The 21,665-nt window shown below is 34.5% G+C and overlaps 1 protein-coding gene across 3 annotated transcripts in view; it reads right to left on the reverse strand.

The window, feature by feature from the left end:
* Sema1a (Semaphorin 1a) overlaps positions 1-21,665 on the reverse strand; it is a 318,087-nt gene that overhangs the window by 228,301 nt on the left and 68,121 nt on the right. The gene's annotated exons all lie outside the window — the stretch shown is intronic.

The raw sequence follows: 21,665 nt of genomic DNA on the forward strand, positions 1-21,665 counted from the left end.
TTGGCAGATTACTTAAATGTTTAATGTACTGTTTTGTTGAGTAATTAAATATTTAAAAAAATATATGATATCGGTACTGTATCTATAACTACACAATTTCATCGATATATTGAATGTTTCTCATCGAATCCTTAAATAAAAAATAAATCATAACAAAAACGAAACGCACAATGTCTTTAAAAAAATCTAAATAATATTTGCAAATGGCGGCAACTGAAGCATGATAATCGGCCTTCCAGGCTGTCATTCCAATGTAATCAATTACAGCACTTGCCAGCAACATACTTCTACGCTCCATTACTCTGATCTCGGGTTGGAGGGGAACTGATAGACATTCGCTTTACGATTGTGTAAGTGCCAGGCTATTTGGACTATTTCAAAGCGGATCTTTTTAAGGCGTCCGTGGTCCAGTGGTCTAGACAGCTAGTGAACCGAAAGCTCCCAGATTCGAATTCTATTCGTGCCACATCAGTACCAATCTCATACGGTCTTTTTCATGATTCTAGTAAAGGAAATGTTGTGAGAAATTTCTTACTTAATTCACTAGTATGTATACGACTGTAGCGATTAGATTGGCAGTAAGTAGTAAAAGTAAAAATCTGACATAGTGTAATAAATAACACACACTCGATAGGTATCATAAGAAAGAGATACGGAGCTTGTAACGCATGGACGCACTCCATCTCTTTCGCACCTAATGGGTATGACTGAGACTGGCGTCACTCTTCGGACAGATTCATTCATTCGCTTATTAATTTTATTTTCCCTGCAGTAATAAAAAGCTCACATATAAACTACGCAATGTACACGGAATCACGTCTTCGGTCTGACTTTGCTGTTAGTGTGTAAGGCATTTAGTAGTTGTAGAGCGACTTTCCGTCCTCTGTCGCACGTAACGTATGTGACTGAGCCAGACTAATAGATACATGTTAAGACTTAAGACTGTAGTACGTAAATCAGTGAATGCTTACAACCACATTTAAATCTAATGGCCTGAACGGAACGTTTTGCCGTTTCGGCCGTATGCTTGCCTGTTTCTGTTTTACGATAGTGTTAAGGTTATGATGCCATCAAGTTTAGGTACCATTGTCCTGTAATTGCTGACTTGGCCTTGCCCCTGCTTGGTTTGTGTAATAGTTTAACCCATTAATTTAACAATAAGTTGTTTTGTCGATAGTTTGATAACGTTTCTCATGCATGATTTGGTTTAAAGGATTGATGACAGAACGAGATGTTGTGACGAAATCGGCGCATATTTTGTTCTATAAATGTAATAGTTATCAAAAATATAGTATACTATCGGCCCGTCCCAGCTTCGCTCGGGTAAAAACATAATAAATATAATAAATTATACACCTAAAACTTCCTCAGAAATCGCAGTATTGGTAAAAATACATGCAGAAGTTTTTGAGTTTATCGAGAATACTTTGTTTAATGCATAGATAAAAGAATTTTATAATATGTATATGCATAGCAGATTTTAAGCTTATTCTGATTATTGTTAGGGACACTTATTTCTGCGGTTTCCAAGCATTTAAACACGGAAACAACTTTTAACGAGGTCTTCAAAAATTTCGAAAAATTACGTTTAGTTTTTGAATAAAAATACTATTTCAATTTAGAGCGAATTTGATGGGCTAGGTTTAATGCGGGTCATTAAAGTACAGGATTACGTAGGGCGAGGTCAATGTCAGACATAACGACTATCATCTAGACTAAGCATTGAGATTAGTGAAGCCTTCATATTATTCTTTATAATGCGGTTATGTATCTTCTGTCTCTTTATTACTTCTCCTATCTCTCTGCACGCTAAAGCACTAGATTCGAAATCTGTTACCTACTTGATAACATCAAACATTTTTCTCAAGTAGGTATGTAAGTATCAAGTTACCATAGACTTTATATTTTTAAGATTTAGGCTAAAATTATGGCATTTATAATTCTAGACTATATTGTGAAAGAATATAGGTAATAAACATTAAAAAATTCACTTACTGGCTGGAATTATAGTTTATTATTAAATTGTGACAGAACATTAATTACAAGGGAGCACTTTAAACATTAGTATTTGTACCGTAACTCTTTATTAATAGTACGTTTAAGAGATTACTTGATTGCAGATTAAGTATGCTCAGTTTGTCGATAACAACCTAACAAAAGACAAAGATAATGTAGTATTGTACTTAATTTCAATTTATTTTTTTGCGTTATTTTGTTAATATCTGCAGGACGGATTGTTATAAAATTTGGTACACGTTTAGAATATAACCTGTAATAACACATAAGGTACTTTTTATCCCGAATTTCCCATATATATCAATTTGCATACTTTCATCTCCCATCCTCTACCATGTTCAACTCCCAAGCTATACATAACACATAATTAGATTATATTGCTTTACATCATCCTATATATCAAAACCCGCATAAGTTGAATACACGGCCGAAACAACAACAGTAACAGATCGACCATACATTACAATTCGGGAGGTTTACTGAATTTCATCGCTTTGAGGATTTAGACAACCGGAGAGGCTGTGAGAAATAATATGTATAAGAAGATCACACTTTCAATATATTGAACTAGCTTTTGCCCACGGCTTCGCCCGCGTGTGTTGCATACGGGAATATTTATTTTTTCGGGATGAAAGATACCTCATGTACTTCAAACCACATGTATTCAAAATTTCAAGGAGATTGGTTGAGTAGAAAGAGCGTGAAGAGGTAACCAACTTATTAGTTAAGATTGTATTATTCAAACATTGATAGACAATAATAATTATTATGTACAAACAAAAAATATTAATAAAAAAATGAAACATAAAATATTTATTACGGTTCATATATTGGGGTTAAAAACTACGCACGCAGTTACAAACGGTACGACCATGGAAGTGGACTCTCCGGTTGGTTTAATACTCGAAGCAATCTCGGCCTAAATCCTTCGACCACCATATATCACCAAGTTGTGACACTTCCAGCTAATGTTTCACGATATTATTTCGAAATAGTGTAATTAGACCCTAGAAATGGTGGATTTAAGATCAAATTACTAGCCATTTAAGGGTTCCAATGGGTCAAGTAATTTCATGATTCGCGTATTGGCCAGATTAGGGCAGTTGTTAACTTGTTATTGTATCATATTTGTGTGGTAGTTGAAGTGGAAATCATAATCCTAACTAATATTACAAATGTGAAACTATATTTGTTTGTTACCTCTTCACGCTTTAACTACTCAACCAATCTTCTTGAAATTTTGCATACATCTAGTTTGAAGTATGTAGAAGGACATAGGACACCTTTTACACCGGAATATAACGCGGGCGAAGCCGCGGACTAAAGATAATAACTAATATTATAAATGCGAAAAGTAAGTTTGTTTGTTTGTTACCTCTTCACGCTCTATCTACTGCACCAATCTTCCTGAATTTTTGCATACAGTATTTTAAATGGAGAGATCTCATTTCGGAAAAATGATTGCTCGCGTGGGAAATTTATGCAGGCGAAGCTGCGGACAAAAGCTAGTATATTTATTTATTTGGCACACAAAACAGTTTTACAATAAAAAGTTAATCTACAAATAAAAAATAATAGATACATGGCCAGTTGCAAAACCACAAACAAGTGCACACAGCATGACCAACTTTAGTGTCCACAAGCAGACATCCACAGATAATATTGTTATGAGAGAGTATCCTATGTTTATGTAAACATAATATAAAATAATATAAAAAAAGGGTAAGCATCAAAAAACACATAACAGTATAATATAATATGGTTTAATATTCGAAATAGTACTGACATAAGACAAGCCGAAGAAGTGATGGTCTGACGAATGGTCAATTTTTGAAAAGGTATAGCAAGCAACAATTGGTGAGGGATAGAAAAACAGAAAAAGAAGGCTTTTGCCCAGCAGTCTCATAGCTATATTTAAAAAAAAACAAAGTGGACAATACCTGTATAGAAAAGAACACCAATATCAGATTATTCGTTTTGAATATAGTGTTGAATAGGTAGTAGATTACAGAAATGTGTATAACTATGATTCGACCATAATATAGGCTCCACAATATCGCCGAACCCGGACAGATATCGACGCGAATTGTATGTGTACTTTTATTTACTGCAATGAAAAATCAGCAATGTATACCGAATCCGCCAAAGATCCGCGATGGTGTGGCTTAAAGTAACCGTGGAACATCACAATAACCAAAAAACATCCAGAAATAAGATAAAACATTATTTGGAAACAGAATTGGAATAAACCAGAATAAACCGGATATTGCAGATCAGTCGCGGCGATCCGCGACTCATTTTGAATATAGAATAAACAGCCTGAAATAAATACAGGCCATGATAGCCAAATATAGAGCCTATTGAAGCAGTTGACGTCATTGAAGGCCAGACAAAGGTCATATTTCCTTTACAGAAATTCCTTCCATCGCGCTTTTCTACTGTACTCGACTGGCTGCGTCCTTTACTAAATAGATATTTCGGAATAAATAGTATTGTAGTTACGTGATTTCCGAAATATTATTTAGCAGTTTACCAAATTTTCTTGAAATCCATCCTCGATTTTTCTTTCATCACCACAGATATAAAAATATTACATATTTAAATTTGTGCTCATCAAACTGCTCAAATCCGATACCCTGGGTCATAATTGCCTTCACTGTTTCAGTAAGTACCTGAAACAATAAAAACTAAAATCAGTAATTGGTATATCTATGATTTTTTTTCAGGTATATGATGAGAATCGTGGATAACTAAATTATACCTATCCTTCTAGGTTAAAAATTCTACATTTGTGTGTAATAAATAATAAAAAGGTATTTTTAAATACCATTTTGTTGACTAAAAATAAGTTATATTATTAAAAAGCGGCACATCTTCATTGAAAAATAATTAAAATTTCAATTTCAAATATCATGACGTAAAGCGACGTAAAAGCGACAGATGGCGTTTGACGTTAATATAAAATTAATAGCGTCAACGATGCAAAATTAAGGATTCCAAAAATGAGCTGGCTAACTGCCGGGTATATTTAATACGGCAATATTAATGTATCAACATTCTCGTCCTGGAATAGGATAGCTCTATATCCTTCCGTGGATATTGTACTAGGAAACTAATAGATATAAAAAAATCAATAACAGCAGAACGGCATCGCTAAAAAGGGTTGACATCAGACAGGCCATAATGAAACATTTCTGTTTCTCATACTGTCTTATTCCCAACACGCGAGTCTGAGAAAAAGAGAGGAATATTTATTAATTCCTTATTCTTTTCTAACTATAACAAGGATATGATTATAGATTTTTTATAAAAGTAAAGGCTTTTACAAAATTTGGTCCAAGTGTATATAGAATGGAATATCTTTTATCTGCAACTCATGGGAGCAAAGTCCCATAACACATCTAGTGGTGTCATAAAATATAGATTTTAGTTCGCGAACTGATCAGATTGTACCCACATTGGAAGTTATGAAGGCTGCGGGTTTGACGTCCTGCATATAAATTAAGAGAACCTAGTTGCTCATACATAACTTGTGAAGTACGTGTCACATGAGATGTTAACCAGGAGTCTAGATTCCAGATTATGTTTAGAAGTTATCTCATTTTAGCTTTAGTTTTAAATTGAATCGGTAATTTCAAATGCCTTTAAAGTCACTAAATTAGCTTTTTTTGGAATTAATAAAAACTGTTCCTGCAAAAATTGATGAGTTTTGCTGAAAGATGCTAGAATTTGAGCCAAAGATACATCCTATTCCACGCAATTCGTATTATTTGGTGTTTTTTAGGCCATGAAGTAATTGTTGATCAGACAATTAAAACTAATCTATTTTCGGAACAACATTCCTTGTGTAATTAACTTCAATTGATGGCTGACGACATCTATAATCAGACACAAAGATTTGCAATGACCGTTGGGTGGCAGTACATGTTCAATATAATACTTTCCTACCAAAGTTCCCTGCAAATCTTTGTTAATTGTTGCACGGAAGTTGTTACGCAAAAAATAGGTTATTCTTTTTCTTTAACTTTTGTTGATATGAACTTCGTGAACGTTCTCAAGCATTTCATTGAAATTAAGATTGGTTATGATTGGTAATTGTTGAGGCTATTGTCGGATATAATCATCATCACCGTTTGGTTTATATTTAACGTGTCTCTGTTCACATCTGTTTTATAAACTATATATATTTTCATAATTTATTCTGATTTGTACTATGTTATCTGTGTCACATAAGAAGTTAACCATTTCCCGTCTTCAACTTTGTAACCAGGGCCGCGGGGATCCAGGGCTTTGGAGATTAGACCGCTGGAACCGGTCTTAGGTCGGATATCCTTGGTAAAAAGTGGATTTGTACTGTCACGTGTATTTTTAGGACGTGGTCTGAGTACACTATTTGCTGGAAAAAAAACAATGGGTTTGATTTTGCAACCAGTAAATGAATTGATACATCTATATTCGAGTATATCTTTTAACTATTTTTGAAAATGTGAATAGAAAAAATAAAGTTGTAACGAAATATTGCTCAACACACAAACATCACGCCGTAAAAAATATATTACGTTGGAAATATTGTCATGCCCTTTTTAAAAGGCAATCATTGTCCGTTTCTATTTGTATTGTGCATTTTTGTACTTTGATAATGTTTCAGCGAGCAAACATTTTTTCTCCGTCTTACTTTCTCAAGAATGTTCAAAGCAAGCAAAAATATTAAAGCTCTACGAAAACAATTCATCAATGGATATGACAATTCATATAGAACAATGCACATTCATCACAATCCACCGCTACGGTTAAAATTCAAAATCAAAACGGCAAGAACAATAACTACCGAAAGCGTAAAACCAACCGCCACTTCTGAAAGGAGCCAGCGAACCATGCGAATTTACGGGAACTCCCGAACAAAACCAGCCATGTCCTAGAGACAAATTCGCCGCTTACACACCGAATAATAACTGCCGACGACAATTCCTGAAATTGCAGCGAATTTTATTCCAATTGTAGACGCCGAATGGATGGATGTTCCATTATGATTTTCCCAGTAATGGCATTTCTCTCTTTATCCTCACATCTCATACATCTCGATGTCGAATCTCCTTCGAAAGCCCACGTTAATTCTAGTGCACGTATAACGACTCCAAAAACGGTGACCGCGAACAAACATGGTGTAAGCGAGTTCTAATCTGGCGGCGGCAGGCGTGTTTTGTTAGGAGCCTCAGATAGTGGCCAGTCCCGCATTAAAATTAAATTTTGTGCAGCCTGCGAAGGCGGGTCACTACTCGTTCATTATTGAAGAGAAAATGAAAGGCACGGGTCGACCTCCATTCTGATTCGCAGTTTAGTTCACATGTTGCTCACAAAATTTTGCACATCAATTTTAACTCCGGCGTTTGTACTGAAATAAGTTGGAATTTACTTGCGGGTCTGAAATATTAAAATTATGATAGAGCGAGTCGGAGCGTTAGTTGTTAATTTAGTTCAGATACAAGCAAATTTGGACGTATTTCGAACAAAGGATGATAAATTGTATGTGCGGCGAACAAGACGATGGCTTTGTTTCATCGTGCCAGCGGGAGCCTTTTATAGGAGCAGGCTTACTCTTATCGCTTTTAATTTGAAACGATGCCAGAAAAATAAGGTCTGAGAAGCGGGAAGCCGAGAGTCGAGCACTGCAACGGTGTACGATTACTTAACTTTAGTGCGGTCGCGGACCGAATTACAGAGAATGGCGCCCAACGTGGCACGGTATAAGTAAGCAAATTGAGAGAACGAAACGCCTCCAAATTGCAAATTCAAGCGTTTTGTTCGAGCGGAGCCGAGGCCAGCAATTCGCGCACCTTCGCAGTTACTTGCATTATTTAAAGAAGTAGCCGCTCCAGACTTCCTTTTGCAAGTTTTCTGAATAGGCGGCGCCGAAAAATTCATTTGGAATTCAAAGTTCTTTGCAGTTCGTTCCGTTTATTTTCTCGGAGTTTAAATAATAAGTTTTAGATTTTCACAGTATTATTTATAATAACTTCATCAAGTCCACTTAAGCGTAACAAAGAGTAATCCCGGCGCTAATTTCCCGGACCGCAAAGAATAGCTCTTTCAATTATTCCTCCCTGCAAATCTCGACGGAAAAAAGATTGCACAAACAAATGTACAAATTTAGCGCAAACGAGGCGCCATTTGCCCTGTAATTTCATCGGACTTTTGGTAAAAGCGACCCCACCCATTCCGATATTTCGGAGGAATAAATGCTTCTCTATAATTTTAACAAATTCCCTGCCAAATGTGGCATTATATTTAGCGACAGAGCAATCTGGGTCGTGATTACGCAACGAAAAAATCCTAAGAGGCTTCCCTTCTGCGACGTTACATCTTAATGTAGCCACAATATACATAATGGCAAGATATTTAGAACACGAGTGCTCCTGACTGCTATACATCAAACGAAGACATTACCACAGAACGCCTGTTAGATACCGACAGCATAAAATATTCTGAGCGTTTTGATATATTTGAGGGATATGGAAATAGGAAGGACGAGGGAGGGAATATGTATGCTAGGTTCGTTTGCTGAGAAAAAATATGAAGATAGCCATCGTAATTTATACAATATGATATGTCGTAGAGAAGGGTATTGTTATTTATGGATTAATTGGCACATGAGGTACAAAACGTAGTAATGAATCTACTTTTAAAATATTTTACAGAAATAATTTTTGTATCAATTATTGTGAATCGTGTTTGAAATTATAGAATACTAATTATTTATTGGCATTAATTGCTTGATATAAAAGAATTAAGAAATATATATAAACCATACCAAATAATTCATCCGTCGTCCATCGGATATCAAATTTTTCACTATGCTGTAATAGTTGAGCTAAGCTTTGTTACTATAGTAATGAAACTAATAAATTTAGATCCATTGACGTCCTGGATGGATATCAATGGATCTAAATTTATTTGTTTCATGAACAAATAAAGCCATTTTTATTCATGAAAAACGTAACAACGATGGCAAAACAAATTTACCTAACGCTTCTCTGACGAGCACGAATAAAAACGTCAAAACAAGAGCACAGTGCAAGTAACACTCTCGATAGTGGAAATGTATGGCTCCGTCACAAAGGTCCCGTTTTTGCTGACGCTACGCGATGCTGACTTTCCGTGTGGTTCCGATGCTCTCGATCGTGGGTGTAGCGCGTATCGATAGTTGGGATATCGATGGAGTTTTAACTAAACTAGAACGTAAACGTTATGTAGTGAGTACGGTAATAGTTTATTGGTATATACAAATCTGAATGGCCGATTCGATACACAAAGAATAAGTAGCTTAGTATATATGTAATGTTGAGTATGAATTAATATAAAGCCACAATAATAACACGAAACAACGTATAACACAGTATTTCCATTTGCAGTTATATATCTGGTTATGTCTTGCGTAAAAGGTAATTTGTTAAATAACTTAAAATATCTTAGATTCTACTTAAGATTAGCCGAAATAAATAGCCTAAATTTCGACTTCAACATTGTATTCAAATTCAACATTAAATACCTTATCTTTGACTTTTCTCGTTAATATTACTTGAAGAATAACATATATGTAATAAATATATATGTTTATATGTATATACTTCCAATACCGGGCATGAAGAGGTAACATTGCAGTTAAAAGTATCGATAAATAAGTTTATGCGTCCAGATATATTGCTCAGACGATTTGTGAAGATATATTTCTGTTCAATATTAGAATTCAGAAAGCGAATCTTATACCAAATTCTTTCAAACCACAATATTTTACATATAGATCAACAATTTTTCCTTTCATAAAAAATATTGTATCAATATAAAATCGATACCAAAGTATGATACAGAAGGATAAACCTGAATACTTTTATCAATTTTTCTCAAAATCTGCTGAGTTAAACTATATCATTAAATATTAGTACATACTTTTATTTTACATAAGTGTACTTTAAAAAAAATTGTTGTGAAAACAAATAAACAAAATTTATGTTAAATAATTGCACATTCGCCGTTATCGAGATGCCACTGCTGTGCAATATAGTTTTGTAGAATTCCAAAAACTTGGGAAGAAATCAAAAATGACCAAATCTTAAATAATTTATAACTTTTATACTATGTACAGCTAAAAGAAGCCTTCGAGTTTCGCAACCCTTGGCTCTGTCTGTCGCTTAAGAGGTAAAGACGTGATACTCAAGACAATATCAAAAAATTCAAGACAATACATATGCTTATACTGTTGACGACGCGAAATGTGTAAGAAGCACTAAAGAAGTTTGTGACAAAGGAAATGACCTGTAGTCTATAGTACTGCCTACTGCTTCTTGACTATATCTACACATAAGCATGGCGTGTCTTGTGATCTCACCCAGCTAGGGTTGTAACTCGCAAGAAAAATGGACTCAAATGTAGCTAACCAAACGGATCTTCCGAAAACAGACTGTTTTTAAATATTATATTTAAATACGTAGGTCATTAAAATAGATCCCATTTTTGAATCTGTCATCCAATGAAGTCAAATATCTACGTACATACAAAGAAAATATTCTTAATGTTGTCTTAATAAAACTTTATTCCATCTTTGACGTAAGCTACGATAAATTAACTATATACAAATCAATTTAAAAAAAAACAGGAGTGAAATCGTCCCGACGGAACAGCTTTTTGTATATAGACGTCAAGACACAGTGGCCGTATCATTTGTGACATGTACTTAAATAGTAAGTAATAAAAAGTAAGTTAATTAGCATAATTTGAGCTTAAGAATGTTTTTACTATCACACTTCACAATGCATTTGATATTGACAGAACGAGACAATAGTTACTGTAAGTTAAATTATGTTATCTCTTTTATTATAAACAAGAGGATTCGAGTATTCAGTAGAGAGATGATGACGAACACAATAATATCCTATTCCAAATCTTGTTCTTGTCAACCCTACTCCCTAATGAAGGGCTCAAGATCCGTCTGGAGAAGACGACACTTCGTCTCGTTTTTGCTGCCACTACATTTGTACTTGTGTGGATGAATAATTTACTCGGAGCTAGTTTTTGTGCTCCAAATGTGAAGGACAGATATATCTATGTTAATGTCAGTAGCTAATGATATCGTTGTGGAAACGCAGAATTGGTTTTTTGACAACAGATGTATCTAACCTGTCGCAGATGACAAGTATATCTGACCTGTCGCACTCTAAGCGTGGGTTGCACCCAGAGATAATGGTTACACCAGTCAACTTTGACGTTAACTTTGACCTTGCGTACTTTGCATTTGTTAACACTGCTACACAACGGATTTTTTCTCCCGATGTGTAAACGTGTTACAAATGGCGGTGAGACTAAACGGGAACAAAACTTCTAAACATACTAATCATTATCATTCCAGCTTCTTTCCACCGATTTCTGATCAAAAAGCTATCTCTTACTAAGTAATACCAATTAAAATATTACAATCCACAAATATATTTAAGTAAGCACAATTTCCTTTCAGTTTATTGTGGGTAGCTGAAGAAACTTAAATGAAACTTCCTCTCGCAATCAACGAAGCAACATAGCTACTTCCACCGCCCTTGTTACATTCAAACGAGGAGTGATGACCGACCCGTAGCCGTGGCGTAGCTAAGAGAGGCTAAATGGATCGTTGCACAGGGGGCCCCAAGGATGTCGAGCTTTCCGGCACTGACCAGAATTTTGTTCATCTTTATTGTATCACGGCCTATCGGTCACGGTCATTAAAAGAATGAAACACACCCTACGATAAACTTGGTAATATTAATGGAGTGGTTTGGTATTGCTTTCTTCATTTCAAAGTCCATATTTTACCTTGACATTTTTACAAGATAACTGTGGTTCTAGATGATGAATATAGTGCGATTTGTGGTTGGTGAGTGGTTGATAATTAATTCGCTATTCAGATTCGTATACAAACTCAGGATACATAGTTGAGGGGGGGGCAAATCATTATTGCATCAGGGCATACGTTTAGTTAACTACGCCACTGGCCCGTAAGAACAATGTTATCTACTATTCTGATTGCACCGAGCCAGAATTAACTTATCCTATGGAAAAATATAAATTTATTTTCTAGAATGTAATAAGACAACGGATTAATGTTTATTACTTTGTTAGATGCAACACGAGATTTAATTCTGGGTGAAAATTTGCGGTATAACAAATAAATATTTGCGTTTCATAGAATTTACTCTACGAACTTTAGTTTAAAAGAAAAGTTGAACACTTAGATTCGATAACACTGAAAAAAAATCATTCAGATTCTACAACATACTGAAAAAAAAACCATTCTGATTCTACCTCGGCCTTACCATCATCTCTTCATGCGATCCAGTTCAGGACCTAGGCAAAGCCAAGAAATGCCGAAGATTTCTTCAAGGATAATTTGCGTGCTTATAGTCTTATAGTCTGATAAATAAGTAATTCATGTAAGTATGTCAATATCACTCATCATCATCATCATAATTTCAGCCCCTTTTCGCCCACTGCTGAGCATAGGGCTCCCGTCGCGTACGCCACCCTCTGTCCTGTGCCTCTCTCATCTTTGTACCTGTGACTTTCATTAAATCGTCCGGCCACCTCATTGCAGGTCGTCCGGCACTTATTTCACCTGTCCCAGGCCGCCTAGACATGTCTACATTACTACCTAAAGGTAAATGTTATCTATTAAATATGGTAGATTCGTTGTTCAACGAACTAATATGTAGGTGAAACTAGAATGACTAATACTAAAATTTTCTCGTGAATTTTTCGAACGCACCAAAAGTATCGCGTGAGTAAAATTGCTTAGGGTAATTACGTTTTAAGCTTAGTTACACTGGCGAACTCCAACGTCTGTTCAGAAATTTATGGGTCGCTTTACCAACTCCAAAATATCCAAATAAATTTGATGTTTTAGGTGATATTTTGAAATTAAACTTCAACAGCTCGCTTATCGCAAGCATTAAACAATATTTAATGTCCTCTTCATTCCATTTTAATTTAACAGCTTAATCTTTCTACGATCACCTTCTTGTGTTAATATTATGTAATGAACATACCTGTAACATAACAAAGAATAAAATCAAAATATAACTTTAAGCTGTGTAATTCAGAAGTTTGTTTTTAATGAAGCAATAACAAAATTGATTCAAGTATTTCACAAATTAAAACTTTACAAAACTTGCGGGTCAGAAAGATCGATCAATATAGTGCAGCAGTAACCCGATAAGAAAGAAGAAAACTACTCATAAATCTCAAATTAAAATTTTAAATTTATATTATTACTGGTTTTATTACAGAATTCATAATAAATCTAACTTTTCACATCGCCTAGCGTTACTGGCCAAATAGAAAAAAAGAAAACAACACGAACCTCTGTTCGTTGATCGCTGTAAGTTCTTGGCATCAACATCTAGGCGGCTTAATCCGAATTGTTGGCTCTGCCCGGATAGTTTTACTGCAAATCTTTATTGCACCCGCTTAATTTCGCTCAACTATGCACCGGGCGCGCACTCAAATGAATTTATTACGTGCGAGACTGCAGTCCAATGCGATAACGCTTTATATGCTGTGTACTGATGTCGCTTCGTGAATTATGTTTCATTCCTTTTTTAAATTCGCTCTTTTCAAATTGTGTGTTTAAATTTACATTGCTTAGGAACAAAAGATAGATACTATCTATGATAATGAAATATAAGCAAGTCGTTGTTATGTGTTGTGTCTAAAAACTAATCAGCATTAGTTGAAATTTGTCGATCTTTGGTGAGCGAATGGATTTATTTTTTTTATGTAAAACATATCAAATATGAGCATGTAAAACATTAAACGTAATTGCAATATCTGATTATATCACATTTTGAAAGTTTTCAATACATTAAGTTAGTTTATCGACAAAACAAAAAAAAAATATCAAACTTCATAAAAAAGCATACTACATATAAGTTTCAAAAATATTAACCAAAAATAACACATTGTACGGTACGATACATGCGACTCTATTGAAACGTCATCCGCAATTAACAAATAAATGTCCTGTTCGTAACTTTATACAGAATAATATCTACATAACCTCACATGACTCCAATCAGGTCACGTAATGCAACCAGATCACGAAAACTCCATACAAATGTTCAATCCATGCATAGATTACAGCGAGCAATCTCGTCACGGCTCGGATATCGCATTGTGTCTGCTGAATGCGCCTTCCCAGACGTAAGTAAACGTCTAGTATATTCTAAATCTATGGTAACGTCCGACTATCGGCGTTTCAACCTTACACTATTGTTTCGAGCATAAATCCGATTTGAGTGATGCCCATAGATTTCAGTGCCAATTGATGTATGGTTTCATTTATACTCGTAACAGCCTACAAAGGGTCAGTGTTCATACGAAAACCCTTGGCTATATAAAACAATAGCTTCGTCAAGGTATAAGAATATAATAGCTGCGCCCCGGGGCTTCGCTCCCGTTGGAATTTCGGGATAAAACCCCACTGTACCCTATGTGTACTTCAGGTTATATTCTACCCGTTTACCAAATTTTATAACAATCGGTCCAGTAGATTTTGCGTGTTACTTTTACACGTACGTTCACAAAGTACAAAGTACGTTCTTCACAAACTTTCACATTTTTTGGGTAATATAATCGTATGTCGACTTATTAAGCACAATATTTTTAATGTCACAGATTTATAATGTCGTAGTTTTTATTACGTACCTTGAAATTTGAAATCACTTTTGGAATGCTTTATGTTATCTCTTTTTGTATTACCTGAGCGTTTCCCAGTTGCTTTCATACTTTTTCATAGAGGGGAATTCCTTGACGACAATAAGCCAGCATGTTTAGATTTGTTCTTTCTACTAGGAACAGGCAGATAAGGACAAACTATATTATTAAATTAGTATATTTACAGAGATATAGGTCATACCAGCTTATGTATCGATTTCAGGAGCTTAGATATGCATCGTAACATATTGGTATACATAAATATCGTTATTTATAGGCCAAGTCGTGTATGTGTTGAATATTTCATTCGCGGCACAGTTCAAATTTACTGAACATGGAGAATGTTTACTTTTAACACGGTTGTTACAAGAAATTTATAATTATTATACGTTTCATTGTAGGAGGCGAATGCTATGGTAGGTAAAGGTAATGATAGGCAGTCAATATATTAAAATATGCACACACCTATTTACAGATTTTCAACTTTCAAGAGAAACAATTATTCAAGACATACAATTCTTCAAACTATTACTACTTACAACTAACACTAACAATATACTACGATTAACAATATCTCCACGAGAATATTGATCTTACGACGTCATCGGCGGCGCAGTGGTAAAGTGCTTGCCCCTGAACCGAGAGGTCCCGAGTTCGATTCCCGGTCGGGTCATGATGGAAAATGATATTTTTCTGATTGACCCGGGTCTTAGATGTTTATTTATATATGTAATTTGTTATAAAATATAGTATCGTTGAGTTAGTATCCCATAACACAAGTCTCGAACTTACTTTGGGGCTAGCTCAATCTGTGTGATATTTTGTCCTAATATATTTATTTATTATTATTTTATATAAAAAAGCACCCTAATATTGCACCCTAATGTTATTAGGTTACTAGATTCTTATATAACTTGAAAAAGAAAAATAATTTTACTAAATGTCCAATACGAATGTCAGATTTTATGTCAGTCAGTACACATAAAACAAGTTTTAATGTATGGTTCCGCGAATTACTCCGTGAACTTTCCAAAAGAGTTGCATCTTTTAAAAAGTTTTAGAATTGCTGTTCTACATTAAATACGTCGACTGAAAGTCTGTCTGTGTGCTTTGTTCCACGTTTTAGTTGTAATTTCTGTAAAATTTTCTATTGATTTACAATTAGTAAAGCGGTAATGAGGTCAATGGTATAACACTAATGTGGGTTTGGCATGGTGTGATATATCGCCGCATTGCATGCTGCTGCCTAAGTACCTAAGATTAATGAACCCGGGTGCAAATTTTCTTTGTTATCTCACTTTTTAAACTATTGGTATTGGTGTATTTGCAGTAAGTACAAGGTGATTAAGTAATAATTTGAAGACCATATGAATATATTTTTACGAAATAAGAGTAACATAGTCAAGATTGAACAAAAGAGTTGGCGTGGCATATGCTAAACAGGGGGTAGAAAATGGCTGAAAACATAATATCTCTCAAATATATTATATGTAGTACAAACATTTTTTAGAATGTGAAAAAAATATGAAGAAGCTCTTAATATTAAACAGACTTTTATAACTTCTAATAATGTTTATTAAATATATATGCAGTCCCGTTTTTTCCAAATATCACTGGCCACATACATCTTACCAACACAAATTTGGAACGAGCATAATTTACGAGTTGATTTAATCCACAAACGAGCCTCAACCAAAAAGTAACTACTAATGAGAATAACGACAAACTCAACGAAATTCCGGGCACGGTATTTAGGAGCAAAATAAAAAGGCTTTGAAATATTCCAGTACGGTATATAATTAATCTTGTCTGAAATTCAGCGTACACGGCACACAGCGGAGTACAGCAGAATGGCTCCGTGCCAGCTCAGCCTACACACACAGCCCATGCATCACGTCGTAAAATATCATGTTTCTTGTCCAATTACTCTGACCGTGTCATGTTGCTGAGGTAAATTGATCGAATGTACAGCTATTTCGTTGTTTAAGACGGATTCGGAGTATTGTTCGTCTTGGAATAATGAAATTTCAATACTCAATGTAAGAGCACAATAGATGAATATGCTATAACTTATCTAATAATGTCAATTTGTAAACATTAAAATCTGATGCGAAAGTTTAAAAGCCCATTTTACGAAGTGCATATTTTGCGCTAAATGCTCAATAATTAAAAAAAATTACACCACGAATGGAGTTTGTTCCTGCATGCAAAAACACTTTGCCATTATTTTTAATTTAGTCAGCAATTGCGATAATTCATTTTATAACACTACATATTAACACACAATTATTTCGACAAGGGAGTCACCCAATCAAATCCTAGACCCAGTTTCTACAAAACTAGATCAAGATTCGAGCAGATAAAATTAAAATTTCAGTCACCGCCGTTCTCATCCGCGAAATAAATTGCAACTATAAAAATAAATGTACAAAATAGAAAACCCTTGAGACTCGTCAAATCCTGCCAAAGTACTCTTGAATTCTGCCAAGCCTTCCTTTGGCTGGACTTGAAAAAGTTCCTTGTTAGGAGGCAGGTGGGATTTGGGAAGCTAAACAGGGTTGGCTACAAACCAATTGTTTTGATACTTTTAGTATGGTTATTTTAAAGCACTTGTGTTATATCCTACTTAATATATACTACTTTTAAGTAAGAACTATTTTTAAAGTAATGCATTTTTAAAACCATTTACAAAATAAAAAATAACACTTAACAATTTAAATCTTCTGTGTCTGGTTTGTGTATTTGTTTATGTACACGAAATATGACAGATAAGTAGTATTTGTGTATTCTAAAATCTTTTTTGGTAAAATCTGTGGAATGTTCTATACATTTTTAGTGATAAAAACATAAAAATGAATTCATTTAAACTAGCACAATAATATAACTTACTAATAACTTTTATGTAATATCTTTAAATTCGATAAAGATTTTTAATCTTAATTTCAGATAGATTTTTCATTGGAGTTTGTATTTCTTTATGAAACTGTAAGGATATTATTACAAGTTGGAGTAATAACCGAGAATTATATGAAAATGATCCCCGCTGTGAAAATCGCTTCAACCCACGGAGTTATAATGTATAGTGGGTTTAAACGCTCTTCAAAAAGCATTCTCAAATTCTCCAATTCGCCCCCTGTTATTACAGTGTGAAATGTTTTTTTATGTAAATTTATTATTATAGACTTACTATATAATACAAAAAAAAATTGCTTCCCGCTGTCTGTCTGTTCCTATGTATGCTTAGATCTTTAAAACTACGCGACGGATTTTGATGTGGGTTTTTTAATAGATACCTAGTGTGAGGAGGTTTAGGTTTGTATAAGGTAACATTTTATATGGTTTTACCCGAGCGAATCTGGGACGAACTGCTAGCTATTTATATAATAATTTTATTGGATAGATGATTTTGATTTTAACATAACTCTCATCATGTATAAAAAAATGCTGAAAGAACGAAAACGCGCGTCTGTCTTTCAGGCAGTCGGTCGCCGAATCTTCAAAATTGTAATTCATTTTTTGCGCTGAGCCCGATCTTCGCCACCTCACACACTCGAATATAAACCTCAAATAACATTAAAAATTAAAATTACCTCAACTGAAAAAAAAATATTCATTATTACATTTTTTTAAATGCTCCAAAAACAAATAAGCGCAGGTTTGGAAATCACCAATCGAATTTATCGAATTCCAACATCGAAAAATCTATACACAAGGAATGAAAGCTTCTGCGTCGCGGAAGCGTAGAGATTATCTATTTCCTCCCGATAAGTGAGAAGTTACCCCACAAGATTAAATATTGCACCCCATCCCCTGCCGAGTGACTAATGTGCCGTACATGTATGCATGTAAAAAATGGAGCAGTGGATGGCGCGCACAAGTGCTACCACACTTTAGGGGATGAGCAACGATGCTGAATATTTTGAGATATAAGGAATATTTTTGCGGTTGTTGATGTTTATTTAGATAAATCTAGGAGAGTTTCATATATAAAAGTAATTTACAGAATTTTAAATGATTGAGTCGATGATATTTTTAAAGATACTAATTAACCATATTCGGGTATTTAATATTTATTTACTAATGCTACCAATTAAGCTCCAGGACAAGGTCCTACTGTGTGAATTAAATAATCGACCACTATGCATGATGACTGTTCACCTGAAGCAAGTGGTTCTACTACGTTACTATATTAAATTAGTAAATTAAATAGTACCTACATACATTTTTTTTTATTTTTTATTGTATTACTTCTTTCGTCTTTGTGTTTGTAACTATGACTTTTCCAGACGGTTAACTTGATTAGATCCCTCCACGGGATCAGGGTTTTATTTTTAATTTATTGTTTTTTACGCAGTAAAGGTATTTAAAACAAACAAACGAAAATATTCTTTGAACATACCACAGAATCTAATCTCATATGATACACGATCTACAAAATATGAAATACAAATGGTTCATTATCATAACACTGATCTCATTCACCTTTATTAAACCAGGCAGCAGCGGTCCAATAAAGCTGGTATTTTTACGAGATATCGGAAATACCATGAAATCACAGTGACATATACCAGTTACTTTCCGTATCGGCGATTTTGTACTACCTGTCACACGGCGTGACAAAGGTCACGCACCGACACTTTCGTAACTTAGTGGACTGATAAGAAATTTATAGTTACAAACTTTTATGAATAAAAAGAAAGTTATAAAGAAAATAAGTACTTTATAAAAATATAATTTTTGTTACAAGCTTTTGTTGTGTTTGGAGATATCTTATTGTATTAAATGCGATACAAAAAATAATTTCCATGCAGTAAATCGTTGCGGAGTTTACTCGTCGGAAGTCCTTCGTAGATGCACCGTCACTTCACGCACATCATATTAATGCATTGTCATCCAAACTAAACGCGTAAACAACACTTCAGCTCAATTGGTTAAAGATATATATGTTTCAAAATTGATTCCACCCGTTATTACATACATGGCAAGTTTTGCAAGATATTGGATTTTTTATATTGAGGAGCAAAAATATACGGATTTCACGAATCCTAATCCTAACTCATATTATAAATGCCAAAATAAGTTTGTTACCCCTTCACGCTCTATCTACTCAAGCAATCTTCTTGAAATTTTACATACATGTACTTTGAGGTGTGGAGAGGGACAAAGGGCATCTTTAAACCCGGAAAAATATTTTTCCGTGGAAAAATTACGCGGGCAAATCCGCGGACAAATGTTAGTTATTAAGTCAATACTAACTTATGGTAAACTTAACAATAATATGTAAATTAGACAACAATATTACTTTAGCATTAGATGCCTAAAATTACATTCAGATTTTAACAAAATATATGTAGATGTATATCAATATTTTGAAAGAATTCTCAGAAGATAAGGAGCGATGAAATTTTAATGGTTTATGTTTGGAGCATAGCAAATTATTCACGAGCATAGTACGGCCGTGGAGCTCCAGGAAATATGGCGAAGAAAGTGAAAATGTGCAATAAAATGGAGTAATGGTGCCGGCTTATTACAATACCGGCCTGGTTATCTGTTATAAAGGAATTAAACCCACTCTGAATTGTACTGTGTAATGACTTGTACTGTGTACATTTTAATATGGTTTAGAGTCATACCCCATTGCTCAGACGCGCTCCGTCGACGTCGTCGTCTCAAGTCAATTTGATATAGAGGTAACTGATACCTTGGTTAACACATACTTTTTATGCCGAAAGTACGCGATTACCATAGGGTTTGGTCAAAAAGTTTGACAGTCGATGGCGTTTTAAAGACGCTATACTTAGTACTTTCATGCAACTTAAAAAGGTAAGTATTTTTATTATTATTACAACGTTCAAATAATTACAGCGAATGATAACTCCGCAGGGTGTAGCTAATCTAACAATGAAATATTATGAACAATTTTGCGTACATTCACTAGCACGTCAGCCAGTCCGAAAACATTACAAATTCCCCACTATAACTACGTCCTAGAGCTCCATATAAGGTAACTAGACATGCGGTTGATTGTACAGTCAACAGCACATCAAGTTATTCTGTATGACCCTCTATGGCGCGATAATAGGTTGATGTGTTATTGATTGTACATTACAGCTGGCAACATGTTATCTAGAGTCAATTGAATAATGAAATTAATTTTGTCGTTAACTTTAACCCACTTCCAGGTGTCTTAGCATGCAGCCATGTAGTATATTGTACAAACAAAAGTTTACCAACACGGCTCCTAGCCAAAACCAACTTTCGGTATAATGAAAATATATTTAACCAAGTTGACAGTACTTATCAACGCGAAGTTTGCTCATATAACTTTTGAAAATTCGTTAACGCTCCTTATTTCTACGTAATTTTGACTTGATTAGGATAATTTTCACCATTAATAAACATCATAGCGGCCCTATTCAAGGAGCTTTAATCCACTAATATTGTAAATTTCGAAGTTGTTAAGATGTTTCTGAGGTAATTTTCTCTTAATGCAAGTACAAAAGTTGCTTGATTATGCTTTGGACATGAACAAATGAAATAAACATCAAGATTGAACATATTAAAAAAATCTAAATTTGCGGTTTAATCTAGCTGCCCGGCTTCGCTCGGATAAATTCGTAATAAATTATACATATAATACATCCTCACGAATCATACTATCTACTAAAAAAACCCGCATCAAAATCCGTTGCGTAGTTTTAAAGATCTAAGCATACATACATAGGGACAGAAGAGACAAGATATAATAACATAACACTCCTCCTTCTGCGTCGTGAGTTAAATAATAAAACCGTTGATGTTCGACAACGCAAAAAGCTACCAAATGTACCTTTTTACGTGGCTACCATAAATCCTCGGGAATAAGGCAGGAATTATAATGGCTGGCTGGAATCATGCAAAACGGCGATTTGCCTTGC

This window comes from Plodia interpunctella, chromosome 18 (assembly GCF_027563975.2).
Source record: "Plodia interpunctella isolate USDA-ARS_2022_Savannah chromosome 18, ilPloInte3.2, whole genome shotgun sequence".
In the NCBI taxonomy this organism is placed as follows: Eukaryota; Metazoa; Arthropoda; class Insecta; order Lepidoptera; family Pyralidae; genus Plodia; species Plodia interpunctella.